Source organism: Protopterus annectens, chromosome 8.part0, assembly GCF_019279795.1.
Source record: "Protopterus annectens isolate FY-2018-M chromosome 8.part0, PAN1.0, whole genome shotgun sequence".
NCBI classification, from domain to species: domain Eukaryota; kingdom Metazoa; phylum Chordata; order Ceratodontiformes; family Protopteridae; genus Protopterus; species Protopterus annectens.
The window spans coordinates 504,551,495-504,561,519 of NC_056741.1; the positions used below are offsets into that span (position 1 = coordinate 504,551,495).

General features: G+C 39.1%; 1 protein-coding gene across 1 annotated transcript in view; it reads right to left on the reverse strand.

Annotated features, from left to right (window-relative positions):
• The window catches only part of LOC122808283 (melatonin receptor type 1A-like), a 169,296-nt gene that overhangs the window by 25,697 nt on the left and 133,574 nt on the right, over positions 1 to 10,025 (reverse strand). The gene's annotated exons all lie outside the window — the stretch shown is intronic.

Below are 10,025 nucleotides of genomic sequence, written 5' to 3' on the forward strand. Positions count from 1 at the left end.
ACATAATGCCATATTCCCATTATTCTTTGTGATTGCTACATACATGAGATATGCTACAATACTACACCTATCCAGTTAAAGTAAAGGAAAAGACAGGTCATTTCTAGATAACTGATATATATTTCAATACTTCACCAACTCAGTGACAATATAGCAAAGGTTACTGTAGTCAGCTGGCTGTATAGCATGGAGGGATCAATATCTAGCTTGAATCCATATGACTCTGGTTTGATTAATGGCCCAGATGCTGGAGGAACCTTCATGGCAGGGTGAGAAATAAGACTGAGGCTAGTGCTGGCTTGCACATCTCAGATCATTTTTTCCAGTACAAGGCTGTCTTCTGAGGAAGGCCAAGAAGTACACTCCACGGGCAAGGGAATGCGGGAATAAGAGCAGCGATGAGCTGTGCAGGCTCTCAATGTAAGTATACAGGATGTGATGAAGTGTACATTAGCAATGCAGTTTGATGAATCTGGCATTCTACTGGGCTTGCTGGTGAACTTATGAGGAATAAAGAGCCATGTAATACCTTATAGCCTTTTACAGAATGCTGGCTGAAGTTGCCATCCCTCACTACTTTCCTTTACTCAAAGCCTTGACCAGAAGTAAACCAAAGGAGCATAGGGAAGAGTAATGCTTGATGGTCATAGGACAGATGGGAGTAAAAAAATAATGCAAAAGTTAATATAATAGGGTAAATGAGATTTAAGGTTAGCTCAGAAATTTAATTTAGACTTTGTCTAACACTAAAGATAAGCTATAATATCCACTTTATGTATATATGGCTCCTGTACCTTAGATATTTACAGTTTATTAAATTATAAATTGTAGGGCAGATCCACAGATCTGATCTAGGCTTTAGATAAAATGGCAGTGTATAATGTGTGCAATAGGGCACTCCACAGATGGGTAGAGCTTTTAAACAAAAGGCTATAGAACTTGAGAGATTCGAGCAAGCAACATTATTGGATAATCAACACACTACCCTTGAACATATTGTCTGTAAAAATTGAAAAATGTTATTGTCTGTAAAAATTGAAAAATGTTATTTGAAGTGATAAGGTCAGCTGTAAGGAAGATAGTTGCAAGGTGTGCATGCATTACATTCAAAGGCTTTGAGTTATGATTTTGGTTACTAAGGGAATGCTGGAAAAGATGATGCTAAAGCTAGGAATTATACATGGATCTTATCTTTTCCAAAATGTATTTCTAAGAAGAATGCCGTGCCTTACATAATGAATTAGGGTCATTGTGAAGGATAAGACTGGCTTTGCAGAAAATGGGAGCAACTGATTTGTAGATGTTTGAATGATACCATTGGAGAACAGAAGTGAATTGGGGTTATAGATTAACCAAAGGAAGTAGGTGATGAAAAGTTGGGAGCAGGAATTCATAAAAGAGTATGCCTACTGTGATGAAATGGGATAGAGAGAGCTTTCGGAAGTATAGGTGTATGAAATTGACCAGAGAAGTGGATGAAGGGAAGAGAAAAGTAAGATAAGTAGGTCAACTGAAAGCAAGGAAATGCAAATACTTTAAAAGGTAAAGAAGAGGTGGACAGAGGTTTTATACTACTATGTATGATTAAATATTGTGCATGTTTGCCATACTTCACCCACTGTGGGAACCAAGCATGTTCATTATGGTACTTACAATATCCCTGTTCATTGTAAATCTGTCAGTTTTTTTCCTGATTATGAAAATTATGATGCATTATTCTCTGTGCATATCTTTGCCTTCTTCTCCAGTGTACAATCAGTTTTGGCTTGGCCGAGACAAGCAGCTCACATCAGAAAACAGTAAGGCTAGCAGTAAGAAAAAAACATTTTTGCCAATTGCAAAGTACATAGAAAAAGACATAAGTCTACCTTTGGTAACAAATCTGTGCACAGCATGGAAATGCATCATAATATGACAATGAATCACAAAGACGAGTAAGAAGATCTTATTAACATATGAGGATTTACATAATTTCTCATTAGCACCTCATTATTTCATTTGCTTAAGATTTGCAGCCATTGCAAATTAGTGTTAATGGCCTCTGTGATTAGGGTCTTTTCTATGCAAATGCACAAAAGGCGGAGACTGACTGGTAAAAAATTGTAATGTGAAATCTGAGATTAAGGATTAGTTTGGGGCATGTGTATAGCACACCTTCAAAGGTATGTTACCACATTTAAATTAGTGAAGATGAAAATGTAGACAGAAAAAATTTAGGAGTTTGCAAGAACAACGGGAACTAATGTTGGCTAATAGGAAAGCTTTGGTAAAGAATTTAAGAAAATTGTGTGACATCTGTCAGTTTGTAAATATGGTGAATAAATAGGAGAAATACACAACAGCTGTTGTGCAACCATTATGAGGACTTTATTGAGACTGAGCAATATCAAAGTAAGTATCCATATCATACACATCTTTCTGAAACTAGTCCATTACCTTTAAAGCAACATAATCCTCGTTCTGCAGATAGTTGAATAAAAATGCCAATGAAATTTGGAGATATAAGTGAAGAAGTTGGTAATGGATTGGGTGATCAAAACAGGTTTCAGGATTTTAAAAAAAAGTTACATATTGAGACAGGTTTACAATAAATAATGATTGGACTACATGGTAAAGAGGGATGAATGTGAAAAAGAGAGAAAAGTAAAAAAAAAAGAGGAGAAAGACAAGAAAGAAAAAATGGAATCCCATGTGGTAAATGGAGCAGTTAACAGTAAGGGAGGGATTACTTATGCAGATTTAATGGAAAAGAAAAAAGAATGTGGCATCATAAAGAGAGCTTGAAATGACTATTGAGGTAAAGGGGATTGAGGTATACTGTGATAAATAGGTAGACGTATGGGATGTACACATGAGATTAAAAAAGTACATTCACCTTGGGATCAAGAAATGGGGAAATTCTTATCTGTATCTTCAATGTATAGACCATCTATGGAAAGAAGGAGGAAAGGGCAATGACAGATGCCTCCACCAGGACTTTTTGAGATGTACCACTTCAAGGAGATCACAATCTGCTACCTGCCTTACTTCATGAATTTACTCCAAAATGAAATGGTGTGAAGTGTATGTGTGTGTGTGGGGGTGGGGGGGGGGGATTGCTCCTAGGGAAAAATGGTTTGTGATTGGCAATAAAGACATTCTTTACTGGTGTGATGTCTCTTGGACTAATCTTAGTAACTTAATTTTTTTTCTAATACTATGTTGGTAATTAGCTGGCTCCCTATTGAAATGTCTTCACTCAAAATGCCAAGTGCCAACAAGATGGAAAAAAAGACAAAAAATACAGGAGAAGAGCACATCTCAAGCAGTGCTCTATGGCCTTAAACTTCTTTTTAGAGGGGGGGAAGCCCCCTTGCTCACTCCATTGTAGGAGGCCGTCCCCCTCCCCCACCTCAAACTTATATATACTAACTCTGAGATTACCATACCGTATAAAGCACAGAATGCTCCAGGAAATGGCCATCTCAGTCATAATTTGTTTAAGTCCATGTTTACAGGCATTTATCTCTATGTTTCAGGACTCACTTTCGCAGGAACAGATATTTCTAATAGTTACCAAATTGGCCACATTCTTAAGTCAGCCTACAATTAGAGTTCATGAATTGCATTAGTCTGCGATGTAAAGTGCTCCTCAGTTTGCTCAGAATTGCTTCCACCTGTAATCCATATGGGGCTGCACGAACTTGTATACATTTTTGTCTGTAGCCTTTGACAGTCTTTCTTCTGTAAGTATTTCTTCCATTAATTTCCTCACATTTCTCTTTTACCATTGTTAAATATCCTCTTTCTCTAAAATTCAGATTTTTGAGTAATATTACAATTCATAATTTCTTTCTTACCTCACTTTGCCATGTTTATGTCTTTTCTTGGCCTTTCATATTTTCTGGGATGGCAGTTGGCAGTGTTGGTGGAGCATCCTTGAGACTGGCCTAATCTTATGGAAGGGATGTTCCATATCCTGAGTAGTTTACACTACCTTTTCTGCCAGTCCTGGTCTAGTGCATACACCAGGAGTGGGCTTTATTTTTTTATTTATTGATTGATTGATTGATTGATTGATTGATTGATTGATTGATTGACTGAAATGTTGGGACCCTTGTACCCTTTTTTATTGTTTGATCCATCTTTCACCATGATATATAAAAGAGTTTATATATCAGTTTGATCTCAGTCCCAGTTTCCAGTATTGCTTTGCTGGTGAGACACTAGGCTATCTACATTCTGTCTCACTTGATGTATTTAATTTATGGAAAAATACTAACACAAAAGTTATTCTGCATTCTGACTTGCACTAACCAGCAAAGTAGTACTGATTCTGATTTAGACTTGCCATATATGAATTGCCTTCATTCAGGTTTTTCAAAATAATTCATTAGTTCAGCAATATCCACAGGTAGCATTTCTCCTCTAACCAATCAAAAAATATGCACCAGACTTCTATTAGCATTGAGGTTTTATTAATGCTTCAGTCAAGGAAAACATTAGCTACTAGTATCCATAAACTTCATTTTGGAGCCTTGAAAGAAAAAGAATGTCTTAATTAAATAACATCAAATGACCTCCTGCTATACATTGCAAGTCTCTAACAAATGTGGTTTGGTAACAAACCAATTTGTCCAGGGATATCCTCAGATGTGGGTCAGACAGACATAGTAATGGGAATTAAGATGGTAGGGGAAGGAAGATAACAGTATGGGGGGATAAAAGGGTTAAATGGGAACATAGAAAGACTGGGAGGAAATGAGGTAAGGGTAAGGAGGGGCTTAATGGGTTTATGCAAGTGTAACTGGGTAAGGAATCACATTTTGGTGTGAGCTTGCTACTGCAAGGTTTGAGTCTGTGATGACTGGTGGGTACTTGGGGTACAGGTAGGCCTTGGGTTTATAATAGTTTTTTCCCCTCAGTGCTCTTGTATGGTTGCTGGGAGTTAGAAATATTTGGTTTTCCAGTTGCAGTTGAGGGGCAGGAGTTTGGAATTTATTTAATTTGTCTGTGGAGAAACTGGGAATTTTTCATGTGGTGGGTTAGTTGGCTTCCTTGGGTGCACTGGTGCAGCTTTTGTCTTTGAGTTGGCCACTTGATATAATGCATGGTGATTTAGGTAGTTTGCCACTGTTCATCATTAAATTCCCTTGTTTTGTTTGGGGAGAGATCTTTATTGGGCCCTCCTTTGTGTCCAGTCCGCATTTTGTGCATCGTGAGGTGCCTTTTCTAATTGATGTTGGTATTGGAGGGATTTATAAAAGAAAACATGAATGTGAGAACAATCATTGTGAAGCAAGCACATGGGTATCATGGTAATGGCATTCCTTTAGTTGGAGCATGTGATGGTGCTGACTGAGATTTCTTTTTTTGGGGGGATAATCAGTTGGCTAGGGGTGTAAGGTCTCCAGGGCTATTAGCCTAGTAACCTCCTATGATCCTATGGGGTGCCACATGTCGTCAAAGGTAATGTGGGGAATTTTTATAATGGGGATGAGGGCAACATGTTAGATAATGTTACACTTTTGTCCAGCAAAATATATAATAAGTAACGTGGTTTTGATGTCGATTGCACAATGTGAGCGAGTGCTCTCCCATCGCTACGTAAGTATTTCAGTGGGTGGTTTAATTGATGGAGTGTGGTCTTAGAGTAATGTTCTGTTTTGTTGGTCTTTGAGGAGTTGGCGATGATGTCATTGCTTCCTTTGCATTTCGGTAGTGTGTCTTTTCAGCTTGCTCGTTGTTTGGTGCTAGGGTTGAAGTGGCCAACAATTTTCACCACTGTGGTACATCTTACTGGACAGACTGTTTCTGATTCATGGCAGTGATGGTCCAGGGTATTTCATGGGTGGCAGGACATTACCTCTTGGCTTTGGAAAGTTTTTCAGAATGTCCAGATTTTGCCTCATATTTGTGGTCCGTGTCATGATGTTGTGATTTTCTGGCAAATTTGGGATGAACCATTAAAGACTGAAGTAGAAAATAATGACAGACATTTGAGTTTCAGACTGCATAAACTGTAGAGGAATCATGCTAATGTAGAACCTGTTTTACTGGCTTTCCAAGTTTGTAGAAGTCGTATTTACAATTGAACCCATTTTTTTTTGTTTCAGGGGCCTCTCGGTTGATTTGCTCTTCATTGGGGGAGGGAGGATTGAAAAAAATCACATCTCCTGTCTGTAGGGATGGTTCTTTGTGGTGAAAAGCAAGTTTCTCAGGTTGTGAGGTACTCACGATTAACGGCTGCTCTCCAAGCATGGGCTGTGTGGCGGTAACCAACATACCTCTCCACTGTCCAGATTTTCACAGAATGTCCAGATTTTTGCCTCATATTTTGGTTGATTCCTCATAAAATGTTTGATTTTCTGGGTGCAGTCACTAAATAATGATATACATTTTCTTTTCAGTCTTCGTATCCTTCAGAAATATGAATGCTAAGACAAATCTTGTTATTCTAGCAATATTTAAAATCTGTCCCTATTTTTGGGCCTTTGTCTTCCATTCTGCCAGGCATTGTCTAGATTTTTTGCACTAAGTGGTTGAGAGGTATGGTAACCATTGTGGGTGAGGGGGATGAGCCTTGGTGACCTACGAAGTGCAATGTTACACTTGCAGCTTTGACATTTCCTGCACAGTGAACAGTACAATACCATGGTTTAAAGCTGGCTAATAGGATTTAACTTGTTTGGGCAGTAGTTGCAGTTGAATTGGGTTGGTCGCCCTATTTTTTTGGCTGTCATAGCATTTGCATATATGTTTCTATAGCTAAAATGGTACCACATCTAAAGCACACTCACATTACTCTTTATGCCCGAAAGTCAAGGTGACCTCACAGTTAAAGAATTTGGGTTCATGGATCAAAGTCTGCACTAAATGATGAGGCTTTGTGGAAGGATAGTATATTAAAAAAAAAGGAAGTTCAACTAGACAATGACCTATTTTCAGCAGAGGCCTGGGAGAAGAACTTAAACATATTACATGAAATTAAACACAGTAATTTCTGATGTTCATTTGATAACTTGTATACAGGATTAAGGCTAAGAATTATTAATAAGTTGTTTTTTGAGTCATAGCTATGTAATGTTTTATCCAAATAGTACTAGGGCCTCATATTTGGCAAGGGAAGGTGGATCTATTGAGGTCATTCAGAGGGTGGATATGTGGTCTTCAAATGCCTTTTATCCCTCTATTTCATAGGGTTGACATTTGCCTTTTCTTTGCAGATGGTAATGCTGCGATGGGTGTTTCAGCTGCTGGAAAGTAACGCGGTGAAGTCACAGATGGTGGAAGCAACAAAATTATATCAGACAGTTGTCCTAAGGATGTGTGCTCATTAGGTGATGAATGGTACTGCAAGGGGTGTTCTGGCTGCTGGGGTGGTACACAGTGAAGTCACAGATAGTGATACATTTTTATGTGTGCATTTAAGCATGTGAGAGTTTGTGCGGTATGGAAGTAGTGTTGGGACAGGTAAGGATGAGATGCATCAGGGGCATGGTGAAGCAAGTGTTTGGGTTAAATTATGGGGAGTTTGTAGTCATCCATAGATGGGTGGAGTCATAACAACTGAGGTTGGGTTAGACTTTAGGATCTGGCTGAGTCACTGATTAGCTAAGCAAGCCCCAGGGGTAAGGGGTGGGGTCTTTTGACCATTTCACCTACTGCTTTACTTATAGGAAATGTTTGGCATGGGGGAGTAAGGGGAGTTGCAAACAATAAGGTTTTGTAGGTTTTAGTCGCTTGCTGCCTAAATGACAGGGGGCAACTGGGTGTTAAGATTCCTGATGTGTTAGATTTCAATTATTGCATGGTGGCTTGGTGCAGAAGGATACAGCCTTGGCCTTGCCAATCTTGCTAAGTTAAGGGGGCGAGACTGGGGTATGTTTGTGGGTGGAGTGTAGGTTTTGCACACTGTTTTCAAGTGTGCAAACATGTATTCAGCTGTGCAGATGACAGACAGGAAGGCATGCCGGTTAATTGAGTTTGCAGCAGCCTGAATTGTGTTGGCTATCTTTGTTGTTGAATGGATTTTGGGGTAGCTGGGGTGTAGGGAATTTTTGGGGAGAGAGAAAAGGTGTGTCCTTTCATGGGTCATGGGAATACCAGGGGATGCATTTTCTCATTGATGTATGGGTTTTGGGTCAGCTGCTTATGCCATTTTCCAATTCAGAAGCTGGGCAAGAATTGATAGATGGGGTTTTCTTAACAATTTTCTATTAAATCCCTGATGGGGGGGTCAATTTGTAAGAATATTGTCTCATAGAAGAAGTTGTGAATGTTTAGTGAAGTAGGAATGGGGAACAGGTTGATTATTGGGTTTTATAAAATCCAGAAATCACAGCAAAACACCAGAATACACAGCCACGGGCTAAAAATATTTAATTGGAAGCAGTAAAACAGTAGTAAGAGCTTTCACAATAAAATTGCTTCATCAGACTGCCATTAAAAAAATACACCAAGTAGATATAGTATTTATTCAACATTTGTTAACCAGAAAGTCCAACTTGGAACAAAACCAATTTTCAGTGGATTCTGAAGATAGAACTCATCATTAAACAAAAATATATTATTCTCTAGAATGATGTCTAAAAGCATACAGATTAAGTTAACTTTGTCATGAGCAAAAAAAAATTTCTACCAGTTAAAAATCCCCTAATATTATCAGCACCCCAGGTATTAGGAATGACAGTAAAAAGAGACTCTATATCCATGATAACAAAAATGTATTCATTTTTGATACCAATAACTTTACCATATAACTAATTCAAAAAACACTTAGGGCAGGATTCACGATGCCTCCATGTAAGAGTTATAACTCTTACACGGAGGCTGCAGTTAAACGGAGAGATGTCAGCATGCTCTGCATATTCATGAGAGCATGCTGAATCACACCTAAGGCTAACACGGTCCGTGGAAGACAGTAGGGGGTGTGTCCGTAGGCCGAGCCTTGCAAGCGGACATGCTGCCAGAAGAGTAAAATTGCCCAAAGTAAACACCCACGACAGAGGCCATGGAAATGTGAATAAACACAACACAACACATGCCCCCACAGACTATGAACATAAAATATATAAATGAACATGTTATATATTTTTTTTAATCATAAAGATGTTTGCCCGTGAGTGCGCTCGTTTGCGCGGGCGTGCCTGTAGCTTAGCCACAGTTAGCAGTCAGTGGAAAAGGATATAAGAACTAAATAAGCAAAGTAAGCCAACAAGCAATAGCGTAGCGGTAGAGACGTCGGCTGAAGAACAGGCATTCATGGTTCGAGCCCCCACAACACCAATTTTTATTTATAGTAAAATAAGCACGAAACAAGTCCCTGACAAATATGTACACATATAAAATCATAGTTCATGTATAATGTAATGAAATAGTCCATTTATTTTGAAGAAATGTGAGATAACAAAATAATAAAAGATGCCAGATGTGCCTATAGCTGAGCTACAGTTTAACAAGGTGAGTGCATCTGCCCGTAGGTGAGCAGTGGTTTAACAGGTGCAAAATGAGTGCCCGTAGGTGAGCAGTGGTTTAACAGGTGCAAAATGAGTGCCCGTAGGTGAGCAGTGGTTTAACATGCTGAAACTGTGTGCCCCTAGCTGAGCTGAGCGTAATATGCGTGCTGATAGCCAAATGAGGCGTAAACCAGCGTACCCCATTTGCGTGGAGCTGCGCACCGCGCCAACAAGCTAACCGATGGGCAACGTTGAGCAAGCCGTATCAAAACTGCCTTTACACAGACACACCCCTCAGCCTGTCTAGACAGTCATAAAAAATAAAAAGCAGTGGCCAGGTTTGAACACAGGATACTATACACCACAGTCAAGGTACTGAACCACTAAGCCATGACAGCAGTACCTCTAAATGCAGTAATAGCAAATATATAGGAATGAATACAAAGTGGAGCATGACAAAGCAGGTTTTGTGAAGTTGATACAATTCCAAAATGGCCAATCACAGATATGTGTGGGAAAAACGGCCTATATAAGCCCCATAGGTGGGAATACACAGCATAAACGATTTAAAGGATTGGAGCAACTGGT